Source organism: Bombina bombina, chromosome 5 (genome assembly GCF_027579735.1).
Source record: "Bombina bombina isolate aBomBom1 chromosome 5, aBomBom1.pri, whole genome shotgun sequence".
Taxonomy (NCBI): domain Eukaryota; kingdom Metazoa; phylum Chordata; class Amphibia; order Anura; family Bombinatoridae; genus Bombina; species Bombina bombina.
The window spans coordinates 1059796487-1059812765 of NC_069503.1; the positions used below are offsets into that span (position 1 = coordinate 1059796487).

The window sequence follows — 16279 nt, forward strand, 5'->3', positions numbered from 1 at the left end:
AACGCCGCTGGAAGTAAATTTGAATGCACACGGGTTAGTACGTGTATTATGAGATTTAAGTAAAATGTTTGCGCACAAGGGAATCCCAATGCGAGCTAACTTCAGGATTTTGGATAATACGCTTAAGAGAGTGTGTTACTTAAAAAAAACTAACACTTATCGCTTGCGCACTAACCCGACACAGCATTAGACCTTTAGTGCTAAACCCGAAAGTAGTTATGCATATTTTACATTCCAGCATTCTTCACATGAAGAAAATGCTCTTTTTTATTTTTAAATGTATATATATATATTAATCTATACCTATATATCTATATGAATATATACAGGTATAGATATAAACAGATATGATATAAACAGATATATTGTAATATATTTAAAAATACAAAGAACATATTTTACTATGTAAGGAACATTAGAATGTAAAATATTCAAATTTAATAAAAATGATTTTTCATGTTTTAAAGTGAAGGTCAATTTTCATCAATGAGTGCCCGGTTTTAAAAATACTTTTAAAAACAGGGGCACTTTCATTGATAAAAATTAATATTGCACTGGATTTGAAGAAATACTTACCTTTTACTCATGGACGATCCCCCTCCTTCTTCTTCCTGCTGTAGACCACAGCAATGACGAAACTGGCTTCCTTCAATCACAGACGGGAATCACAAGCTGGACGCTCTGGGGTGCAAGCCATGATTGGAGGAAGCCGGTTTTGTCATTTCTGACGTCAGTACAGAGGAACTGAGGCTGAGATCGGCGATCCGGTTTTGCAGAAGTAAAAGGTAAGTATTTCTTCAAATACAGTGCAATGTAAATTTAGAGAACACAATATATAAAGACATCAATAGACATATATATATATATATATATATATATATATATATATATATATATATATATATATAAATATACACTATAGCTATTTCTATTAAAATACCTTGTCATATACCATATACCTTTTTAATCCTTATAAAAATGTTTTATTAATATTTATATGAATCATTTTGATTAGATAGCATATATATGAGTGTAACAGGTTTTTTTAATGTTTTTATGTTGTGTTTGGTGAACGTTTTTTTTTTAACACTTAGCCTTTATGCCAGATCTTCAGTCAAGCTAACCCGACGTGCGCACATTTTGTATTAAGTGGATGTAAAAGTGAATGTGTGATGTTACCAGCTGTCTGATCATGCACGTTTATCAGATGTACATATGACCAAGTGCTGTATGCTCACTGGGTCATGTCTACAAGAAATTCTATCACAGCATCATGTATCATGTGATAACTTTTCATGGAACAATTTTTACAAACACACAGTATGCTGCTAAAGTATAAATGCTTATTGAAATGTAATAAGTACACATTTTATCTGTGTTACTATCATTATACTGGGGCTATATAGCTCCAGTTTGTGTTACATTATTATGTCCCTTTAATGGGAGATAATTCTCAGCAAATGTTTATTGCTTTAAAAAAGAGATACACTAATCAGAGAGTATAACATAATATATAAGCCTGAAATAAATAAAGATCTTATGTGCGATATCAGAAGAAAATAAGCGAACATCATTATTAATATTTTGGGTGTGTTTAGTTTGTCATATTATTATCAGATCCATTAGCGCAGGTGTTGGGTGTGGTGACACGTATACTCCTTTTCTGCCACATTCCGCCAATTAACGTTTAGATAATTCTTTATATTAATATCAGGGCTCACTTGGATTTTTGGTGCAGTATTTCAATGAAAGAGAAAGAAGTAAATACATTTAAATAATATCTACAAACAAGAAGCACCAATATAATGTAAATCTGTGTAGAAATCAGGGTGGTCTGAACAATAATAAAGCAACTCACAGTTTATGTTGGCACCAAGTCTTAGGGGTCAATTTATCAAAGGCTTGAACAGCCTTCGCCCCCCTACGACTACAGGTTCTCACAAGAGACAGAGACAACAGACCGCTGCTTCCCTAACCTCTTCGCCACCTTTTGGTGAATTTCAATCTCCCTGGTCCCGTCCGACCGGGGAGATGGACAACTCCTGCTTGCGCGTGATTGGCTGTGGTGGACAGGGGTTGACGTTGCACAAGAGCGCAAAATTGCATTCTTGCAGAATGCTGAATTCTGGCAGCGGAATTCAGCTCGCCAGAGGTGAGCTGCGGCAGACAGGGGCGTGTATGTACGCCCCTGTCTGCTGTAGCATTATAAATCGACCCCATAGTCTCCACCTAACTGACTGCACAGTGTCACACTCCTTTCCCTCACTGGCATTGGTGCGAGCAAACCAAGTAGATAGTGAGGCTTTGTCTTAAAATGAGCTCGTTTATTATGCAACGCATTTCTCAGTTTGAATTGTTAAAACATATTTTGTAAAAGGTAAGTATTTCTTCAAATACAGTGCAATGTAAATTTTCATCAATGAAAGAGCCCCTGTTTTTAAAAATAGTTTTAAAAACCGGGCACTCATTGATGAAAATTGACCTTCACTTTAACGTATTTGAGTGGAAAGGACTTCAAAGTATATATATGTGTGTGTATATATGTACACAAAATTACAATGGCACCACAACAGCAATCTCCCCTAATTTCAATGGTTCATAAGGTACTAAAAAGAAGAAGAATTAGGCCTTTAGTAATGGTTATGCATGAGGAGTGGTGCTGTGCATTGATTCATTAGAAAATACAAATTGTGGAAAATAGAAATTCACAGAAAAGACTTCACATATAGCCCTCTCTGCCAAGACTAAATGGAGAGAACAAAAATAAGTAAAACATAACTTTTAATAAAGAAACTAAAATAAGGGACCCACTGGGACATATATATAAAAACAACAAAAGAGATGAAAAATAATAACCTCATGATTGTGTAAACGTAATCTTCAAATAAGACAATCAGGAAAATAAAATGTGCAGACAAAAGAGGAGACTAATAACTGATAAAAGGACATTAATAAGTCCTCTCGTATTAATAAATGGTTTCATGGGGGAGAGCTAGACCAATGAGTATAAGAAGCTAGAGAAAAAAAATGGCTTGTTAGAAATACCTGGTTCCTAAACCAGAAAGAAAGAGTTATGCTATATTATATGAAATCACAGATGGTATAGATCGTGATAACTACACTACTATAGTGGTTACAGTTGTGGTATAAATATTGATACTCTATACAAATTCCCCATTGTTCAGGGTTTGAATCTGGGTCAATTAGAGTCCTTCAACAATAGTGTGTATGTGATTATGTTATAGATTGGATACACAATATGTTAAAACCCACCCACTAATATTGCGATATTATAGAGTTTGTAAGTCGCACGGGTGAAAGGTTAAAACATAAGTAACCAATTTAATCTCCTATGTGGGAAAAATACCCCCCGCAACAATGCTGGGTTATTAATAGAGGTTATAACCAAAGTTATTTCCCATCTTAAATAGGGTACATATAGTATAGAGATAGCCTGAGTATAAAGCTTGTGATAATACCACCTGCAATAGGTGATATAGTTCCAATTATAGCAATATAATGTTGTCCGTTGCTGGAACAAGTTTCACAGTAACGTAGCTAATAGTGTAGCATGAATAATAATGTTTAAACACTTGAAAGTGATGCAGTATAGCTGTAAAAAGCGGACTAGAAAATATCACCTGAACATCTCTATATAAAAAAGAAAGATATTTTACCTCAAAAGCTCCTCAGTAGCCACATCCCATTGTAAAGGATTTCTAAGCAGCATATCAGTATGTCTGTCCTATGACAGCTTAGGGGATGAGCCTCGTGCACTCTCATATTATTTCACCAATCAGGTAAAGGAAGCTTACTATGAAATCTCATGAGAGTTAAGTCAAATCTCATGAGATCACAGTAAGAGTTCATGACTTCAGCACTGCTGATGCTGATTGGCTGCTGTTCATTTCTTCATTTTTTTTTTATTTTTACCTGCAGCTGGGAGCAGCTGGGAGCAGCTGAGTATAACTTTTTACACAGAACTTACTCTGCTGAGCTAAGGAAATTGTGAGGTAAAATATCTTCCTTTTTTACATAGAGATGCTCAGGTGATATTTTCCTGTCAGCTTTTTACAGTTATACTGCATTAGTTTCAAGTGATTTAGCATATGAGTATTATGTCCCTTTAAGTAAAATCTGTTCAGTAAAAGTCACCACTCTACTGTCAGAGTACTAGTGCTAACGTTACAGAGATATATTACAGTGACGTTGATAGAGGCTTGTAGATTAAATGGTTATCTAGTCTTGACGATATTGGTACAAATTTCACAGTAACGTCTTAGTTGACTAACAAGTAAAAAATTAGCCAAATAAAGAGTCACCGCTGTGCTATCAGTATACTGCTGTTAGCGTTACTTAGGTATGATTCACATTAGTGTTGATAGTAATTTGTAAACTAAGCGTTTACCTAGTATTAACGTTACTGGCACAAATTTCACAGTAGCGTCTCAGTTAGCTTAAGAGTCAAAAGTAACCGAACAAATAGACATTTAAAGGGACATGAAACCCAAAAATTTTCTTTCACGATTCAGATAGAGAATACAATTTGAAACAACTTTCCAATTTGCTACTTTTATTTAATTTGCTTCCTTCCCTTGTTATCCTTTGCTGAAATGTTATCTAGGAAAGCTCAGGAGCATCAAATAATCTAGTTTCTAGCTGCTGATTGGGTGCTGCATATTTATACTGATTGTCATTGGCTCACCCATGTGTTCAGTTTGAAACCAGTAGTGCATTGCTGCTCCTTCAACAAATGATACCAAGAGAATGAAACAAATGAGATAATAGAAGTAAATTAGAAAGGTGTTTAAAATTGTGTTCTCTATCTGAATCATGAAAGAAAAATTTTGGGTTTCATGTCCCTTTAACCCTGGTACATCCAGGTTGGTATCATGTGATTAGTATCCTGCAAATAAGTGTGCTAATAGTATAAGCGTCTGTAACGTCTCCAACAGTGGTAGTGTTTGAATCACATTGGGAGCGCTTGTCATAGTAGTAATTTTCCAGCATCTGTAAATGCCGCAACAAATTAAATCAGCTCAAGTGTGAAGAACAAGTTAAAAATTAAGGAGCGCCCGTAAGCCCCCAACCCCCTTTATATATGTGTATACATGTGTATATATGTTTTATGTCTATATATGTGTTAATATGCATATATAAAGACATCAATAGACATATATATATAAATATACACTATAGCTATTTCTATTAAAATACCTTGTCATATACCATATACCTTTTTAATCCTTATAAAAATGTTTTATTAATATTTATATGAATCATTTTGATTAGATAGCATATATATGAGTGTAACAGGTTATTTTAATGTATTTATGTTGTGTTTGGTGAACGTTTTTTTTTTTAACACTTAGCCTTTATGCCAGATCTTCAGTCAAGCTAACCCGACGTGCGCACATTTTGTATTAAGTGGATGTAAAAGTGAATGTGTGATGTTACCAGCTGTCTGATCATGCACGTTTATCAGATGTACATATGACCAAGTGCTGTATGCTCACTGGGTCATGTCTACAAGAAATTCTATCACAGCATCATGTATCATGTGATAACTTTTCATGGAACAATTTTTACAAACACACAGTATGCTGCTAAAGTATAAATGCTTATTGAAATGTAATAAGTACACATTTTATCTGTGTTACTATCATTATACTGGGGCTATATAGCTCCAGTTTGTGTTACATTATTATGTCCCTTTAATGGGAGATAACTCTCAGCAAATGTTTATTGCTTTAAAAAAGAGATACACTAATCAGAGAGTATAACATAATAAGCCTGACATAAATAAAGATCTTATGTGCGATATCAGAAGAAAATAAGCGAACATCATTATTAATATTTTGGGTGTGTTTAGTCTGTCATATTATTATCAGATCCATTAGCGCAGGTGTTGGGTGTGGTGACACGTATACTCCTTTTCTGCCACATTCCGCCAATTAACGTTTAGATAATTCTTTATATTAATATCAGGGCTCACTTGGATTTTTGGTGCAGTATTTCAATGAAAGAGAAAGAAGTAAATACATTTAAATAATATCTACAAACAAGAAGCACCAATATAATGTAAATCTGTGTAGAAATCAGGGTGGTCTGAACAATAATAAAGCAACTCACAGTTTATGTTGGCACCAAGTCTTAGGGGTCAATTTATCAAAGGCTTGAACAGCCTTCGCCCCCCTACGACTACAGGTTCTCACAAGAGACAGAGACAACAGACCGCTGCTTCCCTAACCTCTTCGCCACCTTTTGGTGAATTTCAATCTCCCTGGTCCCGTCCGACCAGGGAGATGGACAGCTCCTGCTCGTGCGTGATTGGCTGTGGTGGACAGGGGTTGACGTTGCACAAGAGCGCAAAATTGCATTCTTGCAGAATGCTGAATTCTGGCAGCGGAATTCAGCTCGCCAGAGGTGAGCTGCGGCAGACAGGGGCGTGTATGTACGCCCCTGTCTGCTGTAGCATTATAAATCGACCCCATAGTCTCCACCTAACTGACTGCACAGTGTCACACTCCTTTCCCTCACTGGCATTGGTGCTAGCAAACCAAGTAGATAGTGAGGCTTTGTCTTAAAATGAGCTAGTTTATTATGCAACGCATTTCTCAGTTTGAATTGTTAAAAAATATTTTGGAACTTGGAAAATGCATGTTTGTGCACAAAATATTACTATATTGGTTCATAAAGACAGCTCCCATAGCACTGTTGGTAGACATTAAAGCCCTTACTAGTGTGAAACCAAACACTCTCCCTCCCCAATGTTTTAGCACAAGAAGATACATATTTCAAAAAACAAAAACTGGGAATTTTTTATTGCCAAGATACAAAAAAATTATATCTACATATTATTGGCTCTAAGAGAGGAGTAAGAAAGTAGTCTAAGCGTGAAAAAATAGAACAAATATGTATATATGAATTCTTTTTGTTATATTGTAAAATACTATAACAGAAACAGGCACTATACATTTTCAAACACATCGCTCGTTTCCATTGAGCCATAAAAAATTGAGTCGTAAGCTACCAAAGTTAACAACGGATAAAAGTAGTTTATGGCTCCATTTTAGTTCCAGGTTTCCAATGAAATAGGTGTAGATTAACTTTGTGTTAACGCTTCCATCTGACGTCGGATTTCTCTAAAATTGCACCATAACAAATTAGTTGCTATGGTAACCTGACCTTAAACCATAAAATTTACATTTAAAGTCTGTGCTCCTTACATGTGATCACCGCTAAAAAGAAACAAAAACAAAGATAAACTTATTTATAATACATATTTTTTTAACTATAAGCAAATACTACTTTTTATTATAATGACATTTTCTACTTTATATATGTAATATTTATTGCTGCCCTAAATTTTGTAGATATGTGCTTGCATATATTCTTATATGTAAAAACATATTGATATTTCCATAAGAACATAAGTGCAACTATTTCTATACATGGGACAACAATAATGATTACATATTACAATTTTTTCTACATTGAAACACTTAACCTAGTTGAGCTGGGTGTAATTTTTTTAATGTATCGGCAGCCTCTGACAGTGTATTAACAGTTTGCGCTTTCATTGGAAGTGTGGTGTAAATTTGCCCTTAACGGCTTCTAATACTTTCTATGGGACGCGAAAATATTTTCAGCAGCTGGACCCCGGCTTCCTATATTGTGGTATAATGCGCCATTGGAAGCAGACGATACAGGATATTGCTTTCAATTGCATATTTATCGGTTTGCAACCTCGCACAAACCAAATTACGGCTCAATAGAAACAATTCCACAGTAAGGTTCTTTGTACATACAGCTTAGTTCTGCATCGTGTGCACTTTATTTGTTCTTTATCTATAAGTAGCCTGGCATTAGAATAAGTTAATCTTTTGAAACAAACAATAATGTACCCCCCAGCTGTATTAGCCAAGATTTAATAATACTTTAATGTTGGTTAACTATGAGATACCACGCTAATGTATAAAATAATCGTGTGAAAAAAGCGAAACAAAACTATGGCCTGAAGAAAATAATAGATATAATTGCACTATAAATATAACACTGGTATGTACAGATATAATTATATTGCATGAAAAAGCGGTGAAATTTCACTCCCAATAGATCCTTAATTACATGCAATAAAAATGCCTGAAGTAAACATTTGCCTCTATTTAGAACTGGTAAATTAGGATTATTATCTGTGAAAAGTATGTGGAATTTAATTTATTCCAAGTACATCAAAGAAAAATTGTACACTATATTGGGATTTACATTCTACAGTAAAAATACAACACTCTATTTTTTAGAGGATCCTATTTTGATTTGTGTTTCAAAACTCCAAAAGGATTAACCACATAGGATCCCTGGCAGAAATTAAAATTAGGCAAAAACTCTCTTCTATTTGATTGGTTGCACAAGAGCAGATATTTATTTTTTTCGTGATTGGTTGCACAAGAGCGTAGATTTCCCTTGTACATGATTGGTTGCATAAGGGCAGAGATTTCTCTTCTTCATGATTGGTTGCACAAAAGCGTAGGTTTTTCTTGTACATGATTGGCTGCACAAGAGTGTAGGTTTCTCTTGTACATGATTGGTTGCACAAGCCCAGAAGTTTCTCTTGTACATGATTGGTTGCCCACAAACAGAGGTTTCTCTTGTACATGATCGGTTGCACAAGGGCAGAGGTTTCTCTTGTACATGATTGGTTGAGTGAAAGCAGAGGATTCTCTTGTACATGATTGGTGGAAAAAGAGCAGATGTTGACAGATCAGTTTGGAATGAGCTATCCACCATCTCTAAAGGAGCTGGAAAGATGAGAAAGTCTTAAAGGCACAGTCAAGTAAAAATTAAATTTGATTGAGACAGGTCATGCAATTTTAAACAACTTTCCAATTTATTTTTACCATCAAATTTGCTTTGTTCTCTTGATATTCTTTGTTGAAAGCTAAACTTAGGTAGGCTCAAACTGATTTCTAAGCTATTGAAGGCCGCCTCTTATCTCAGTGCATTTTGGCAGTTTTTCCACAGTTAGACAGTGCTAGTTCATGTGTGTCATATAGATAACATTGTGCTCACTCCTGTGCAGTTATTTATGAGACAGCACTAATTGGCTAAAATGCAAGTCTGTTAAAAGAACTGAGATAAGGGGCAGTCTACAGGGGCTTAGATACAAGGTAATCACAGAGGTAAAAAGTATATTAATATAACAGTGTTCGTTATGCAAAACTGGAGAATGGGTAATAAAGGGATTATCTATCTTTTTAAGCAATAAACATTTTCAAGTAGACTGTCTCTTTAAATGAAACTCTCATACTTTAGATAAAGCATGTGATTTTAGGAGGCATTTAGGTTTATTTCTATTATCAAATTTACTGCATTCCCTTGGTATTCTTTGCTTATAAGTATACTTAGGTTCAGGAGCAGCAATGCACTACTGGGAGCTAGCTGGTGATTGGTGGCTACACACCTATGCCTCTTGTCTTTGGCTCACCATATGTTTTCAGCTAGCTCCCAGTAGTGCATTGCTGCTCTGGGGCTGACTTTTCAACAAAGGATCGGAGAATAAATCAAATCTGATCATAGTAAATGGGAAAGGTTCTTAAAATGACAGGCTCCATCATTCATATTCCTTTAATACTACCACTTTCTAACTTGCAGTTGAAGGCTCGCTTCTGATTCGCTCATCAGATGTATCCTTATCTCAAATGGCAAGAGAGTGTTCGGCATGTGTCATTTTAATTGTTTAACCCCTTTTGCAATTAAAGTTAAATAGGGAATTTGATTAAAAAAATGTTTTACATGAATAAAATTACTTTATTTTAAATCATATATTGAACAAAACTCGTTTTTTCCATTCCTTCAACTCATTAATCATATCAATGAAAACAGGTTTCAGCAGGCTTAATATTACAACAAATCAAAGTGGTTATTTATTATGCAAGGAATGAAGTTTATTATACAAGGAACTGTGTACAAATCACCATTGCAAAACAATAATAAAATGAATAATGAATGAGATTCGTAGAATCATCATAAAGAGAATATTTACATATTATAAAAGGATTTGATCACAATCTCTGAATAATTTAAAAATATACCTGGAACTTGGATAAAGGCAATTCCATTGAAGTGCCATGGTTGAACTTTGCAAAGGTGTTTGGTACAGCAACATGAGAGATTATTGTAAAATATTACAGCACATGTAGTCAAGTGATCTAAAGGCAGGGGAAAACGAGTTGCAGTAAACTGTTCATACTCTTCTGTACTAAAATAATAAGATTGTCTGTCTCTGGTATCAGTATTTTCAATAACTTAATTAATAACCTACAATGGTGATTAGGTAATTATATTAAATAAAGTAAAATGCTCTTTTTCTGTAAAGGGATTTTTACAAAATGAAAGAACTGGCTAGAAATAGGCAAATGAGAGTTAGGGGCATATTTATCAGGTTCAGTGGTCTAAAGACTGCTCCTCTATAACCTGTCCGCCTGCTCTGAGACGGTGAACACACATCGCCAGAAATCAACCCGATCGAATACGATTGGGCTGATTAACAGCCCCTGCTAGCCGCAAATCTGCAGGGGCTGCATTGCACCAGCAGTTCACAAGAACTGCTGGTGCAATGATAAATGCTGAGAGCGTATGCTGTCGGCATTTATCAATGTGCAGCGGACAAGATCCACAATATCGGATCATTTCCGCTCGCACAATGATAATTCATCCCCTTAAAGTGATATGAAACCCAGATTTTTTTCTTTCATGATTCAGATAGTGTATGCAATTTTAAACAACTTTCTAATTTTCTTTTATTATCCATTTTTTATCTTCATTCTCTTGGTATCTTTTGTTGAAAAGCAGGGACATAAGCTTAGGAGCCTGCCCATTTCTGGAGCTCTACATGGCAGCAGTTTTGCAGGATTGTTATCCATTTGCAAGAGCACTAGATGGCAGCACTATGTCGTGCAATGTAGTGCTCCAGATGCCTAACTAGGTAGGTATCTCTTCTTCAACAAAGAATATAATGGAAACAAAACAAATTTTATAATAGAAGTAAATTGGAAACTTTTTTTTACCCCATATTGACCGCAATGTACCATGTATGTCACCGGTCGTTAAGGGTTCTCTTGTTTACAATAGCACTGGTACCGCCGCAAGCAGGGGCAACTCCCTCCGCACCTTCTAGTCACCAGGAGAAGCGAGACCCCATAAAAAGACCAGCGATGTACATCCTTAAGGGATTAAAATGCTCTGTCTAAAGAACATTTTTGTTCTTCATATTCCTTTAAAGTTGATGCATATCAAATTGTGGATCTGTGAAGAAAAAAATAAGCACATACTGTTTCAACGGGAAAATTTAGTAGCTACAAAAGACTGCCCAATGCAAATAAAATATTAGCATGCACGTAAATACGCATATATTATATAATAAAATAAAGCAAATGTCTGCCACCATGTAAATCTATATCACAAGCTCACATAGACTATATAGGGAGCAGAGTTGTCACTGATTCACAAAAGAGAACATTGCAGAATCAGAAATAAATTCTTAGTAGGAAAAAAAAGTAAAAAAAAAGAGTTGATACAATCATTTTATTTAAATACATTCTTGGGCCATAAACACACTTTAAAACATTCCCCAGAGATATTTCAGAGCAGGAAGGAAGCACTTTGGGGCAGTGGCTCGCTGATGCATTGTGGGAAAAACTAGAGAAGTCTCTAAAAACTGTGCTATTTGTTCTACAGGAACAGGGATGGTTAACAGGTCTGCATATGGGATGTTTATAGGATCACTGTTTATTCCAGGGAAATTGAATGCTTAGCTTAAGAAGACACTAGAAAAAAATTCTGATTCCTTGAAATAATTATTTGTTCAACTAAAGAAACAGAAAACTCTGACCGTTTTATCTTTCCAGACATTATTGACTGCTCAGCTTTTGTATACGCTTTATGAATTATTCTTTTTTGCAACAATATTACATATTTTTTTTCTTAGTAGATTACCAATAACCTATAGAGCAATTAGGGTCTATAAGATAGTGGTACTTACCTTCAGGGTCTATAGATAGTGGTACTTACCTTCAGGGTCTATAGATAGTGGTACTTACCTTCAGGGTCTATAGATAGTGGTACTTACCTTCAGGGTCTATAGATAGTGGTATTTACCTTCTCTCTTCATTCCTGCCTTCCTGAACGAATGATTAAAGGGACAATGCACATGCACAATAATGAGGATTACTTCTTTAAGGTGTAAAATTATATTTGTAAAAGATCAAGGCCTTTAAAAATGTAACTGCAGATCCTGACTTAAAAACTGGTAAATAAAAGGGACATAAAAACCTCCAAACTATTTTTCATGATTCCGCTAAAGCATACAATTTTAAAAAACTTTAAAGGGACAGTATACACCAGAATTTTTATTATTTAAAAAAATAGATAATTCCTTTATTACCCATTCCCCAGTTTTGCACAGCCAAAACAGTTATATTAATATACTTTATACCTCTGTGATTACCCTGTATCTAAGATTTTGCAGACGGCAGTTCTTTTGACAGACTTACATTTTAGCCAATCAGTGCTGACTCCTAGGTAACTCCACAAGAGTTAACACAATGTTATCTATATGGCACACATGAACTAACGCCCTCTAGTTGTGACAAAATGTCAAAATGCATTCAGAAATGAGGTGGCCTTCAAGGGCTAAGAAATTAGCATATGAGCCTACCTAGGTTTAGCTTTCAACAAAGAATACCAAGAGAACAAAGAAAAATTGATGATAAAAGTAAATTGGAAAGTTGTTTAAAATGACATGCCCTATGTGAATCATGAAAGTTTATTTTTGACTAGACTTTCCCTTTAAATGTACTCCTATTATCATTATTTACTTTGTTCTCTTGGTATGATTTGTTGAAGGAGCAGCAATGTACTACTCAGAGCTAGCTGAACACATCAGGCAAACCAATGATAAGAAGCATATATGTGCAGCTACCAATCAGCAGCTAGCTTCCAGTAGTGCATTGCTGCTCTTGAGCCTACCTAAGTATTCTTTTCAATAAATGATAACAAGAGAACAAAGGAAATTAGATAATAGTTGTACAATGGAAAGTTGTTTAAAACCGCATGCTCTATCTGAATCATGAAAGTTTAATTTTGACTTTACTGTCCCTTTAAATATTTCTATATGCTTGAACACTATACTTAGGCCAGACATGCCTTTTGGACCCTGATGTTTTTTGGAGACAGTCTTGATAAACCAGACATACGGCAATGCTACTTTTAAAGCATTTCCCCATCTCAGATATCCATATTGTATGGAGTTGTGCACTTGAATGAGGGACAGATTATAGTGCTGTGTGCTGACGGTCATGCTAATAGTATGAAATAAAAAGTCTACAAAGAAACATTATTCAAATTTATCATCTGAACAGGGACGTGCATTCATTAGAGGCAGGTGAGGCAGCGCCTACCCTGGCCAATGTGGGAATTACATCTATTTTTTAATATTAAAAAAAAAAAAAAAATGTTTATTTTTTTTTTCTTAATTTTTTTTTCACATATGAAAAGGTGACCCCCCCTACCCCCCCACCCCTCCACCAAATTATGCTTGTTATTGCAATTTTATTGTTTCCGTAATATTAACTTTCCTATATTCATATTGCGCAAGAAGGTAAGAGGCCAGCTGTCCTTCCATTGCGCAATATGAATGTAATAGTCTGTTATGTTATGGGCTGCTTTAGAGACTGCCACCCAGTGGGGAATAATACTAATGCAGCAGTCTCTAATGCAGCCCATAACTGCTCCCACCGGAGGCTAGCCTCGGGAGCCCTGAGCCCTGCCTGCCCGGCCGCTCAGCCAATCAGGCATCAGTATGTCTGAGTCTCTAGGCTGAGTTGCCGGGCGGGAAATAGTTGCGCAGCCGCATTGGTGGTCAGGTGTTGATGTGCACTGCAGTCAGTGTCACGTGCGACCGGCGTCAGAAGGAGTGGAGCAGGAGTGTTCTGTTGGAGTCAGTCGTCGTGTGGAGCAGGAGTCAGTCGTGACAGACAGTCAGGTGTCAGCCGGAGTTGGACGTCGTCAGGACTGGAGGACTAGGAGCCCAGCCGGAGCGTGTAGCGTTATCCAGAGAGACAGGTAAGTGGCAGCTCCATGCAGGGCCGGCTTAACAATGGGACCAACAGGGTCCCATGGACCCAGGCGGCACTTGACAGGGGGCGGCACTTCAGTCAGTGACTATCACATTTATAGTCAGACTGCAGCTCCTGTCTGCCGCTCCTGTGACCGTCTTCTCAGCTCTCTGGGGAATCCGTTTAATATTGACAGCGGCACAGCCGCTCCTAACCTACCTTGGTCAATGAAACACTATGAGATCTGACTATCTCTGTGGGGTCACTCCGGGTTAGTGGGTGGGACTGACAGCAGCGGGTCAGGAGCGACACACACAGTCACTTCCCATACAGATTTTCTGCTCAGTGCTGCTGCTTCCCTCCTGAGTCCCGCCCAATAACAAAGTGTGATCACTCAGCTGCCTAAACTTTTCTATGGGGCAGGGCAGCTGACTCGGGAGGGAAGCAAGCAGAAGCAGCAGCAGGCAGCACGTTTATTCCCCTCTAGGCTGGGTGTGCAGGGAACTGAGGTCCAAGCCCATTAGCCCAGTGGAGATAGGAAGACTGGGGAATGGAAGGTAGGTAAATTTTCCCCTAAGCACCAGTTTTCAAAATGATTTTGCATTTGCTGATGTCATGAATCAATGAATATAACAAAATAACAGGAGGAACTTCAGACCGGCATGTCACATGATTCAGATCAGTAGCAAACACTACTAGAAATGTTTGCTGCTGCTCTGAATCATGTGACATGCTGGTCTGAAGTTTCTCCTGTTATTTTGTCTGACAGCCAGGCTAGCATGTGACAGAATATGCAGCCTGAGGGCAGGGACTAGTAAAGGGTGATGTCTGGTCTCTGTTGTGACAGTGTTATGCTGTTTGGGGAGGCAGGTACATAAAATGTATATGTGAACAGTTAATCAAATAAAAGGTAGTCAAACTGCAAAGCTGTGTATTTATGATAATGTGGAGATAAAGGTCATTAAACTATTATTTATATATATATATATATATATATATATATATATATATATATATATATATATGTGTGTGTGTGTTTGTGTTTGTGTGTGCATAGTATAGTCATTGTGGCATTCAAGTTTTAATTAAAATGGCATTCAAATTTAATTGCAGTGTTATGGATGGAGTTAGATAGGTAGAAGTGTGTGTGTGTGTGGGGGTGGGGGGCGTCATTTTGATCTCGGACCCAGGCAGCACAATGTCTTGAGCCAGCCCTGGCTCCATGTGATTGTGCACAGCCCAATACAGCACCGAGTACACAGACAGCTGGGGCTAAAGGCTCTAGGTTTTATCTGGGTAAATCTTGTCATGACTTCCTGGTGTTATTAATGTGTATTAGTACCCTGGGCCTGCACGCTCTTGCATGTCCTGTCGCATGCTATAAAATTACCCCCCTAGTACACGCCACCACTCACTGGCAGTCTGGCACTGACCGACGGTCGTCTGACCTGTCACCCTCACCACCTCCGAGTCCTGAGTCCTGACCAGCCACACAGTAACAGAGAGTCCTCCAGTCCAGACCCAGTGAGACTGTGTTTTTTACTGTTGTTGTCTCACTCACCGCTCACGAGGACTGGACTGGAGTGCTAAGAGCTTTAAGCTGCTTAGTTTTTTCAGTTAGTTTACTAAGTGCGCAACGCCGCCATGACTGTCACAGTGACAGTCATGGCGGCGTTGCGCACTTAGTGTCTCTGATGATTCCGATCACAGGCTCACCTCACACAGCTTCCTTGGAAGTTTATTTACTTGAGAACTTCAAGAACTTCTCTCCAATACCTCCATAATATCACCTACTTCAAGGCTCTTCCACTCCCTTCCTTTTCCTCATCACTTGTCTTCCAAGTTCTATGGAACTTGGAAGACAAGTGATGAGGAAAAGGAAGGGAGTGGAAGAGCCTTGAATTATGATATTATGGAGGTATTGGAGGAGAGAAGTTCTTGAAGTTCAAGTAAATAAACTTCCAAGGAAGCTGTGTGAGCCTGTGATCGGAATCATCAGAGACTCATGTCATCATAATTTATAATGATATAATTTATTTACTAATTCCTTCTGAGTTCTTCTATCTCTAAGTTCAAAACCTCTGCTAGTGCTTTCCTAATCTGAGTCTGACTTACTCCATTACATGCCCATGCAGGAGGCATGCACATACTCTACTTTTCAA

The 16279-nt window shown here is 37.1% G+C and overlaps 1 protein-coding gene across 1 annotated transcript in view; it reads left to right on the forward strand.

Annotated features, from left to right (window-relative positions):
* FAM83A (family with sequence similarity 83 member A) overlaps window positions 1–16279 on the forward strand; it is a 49168-nt gene that overhangs the window by 18716 nt on the left and 14173 nt on the right. The gene's annotated exons all lie outside the window — the stretch shown is intronic.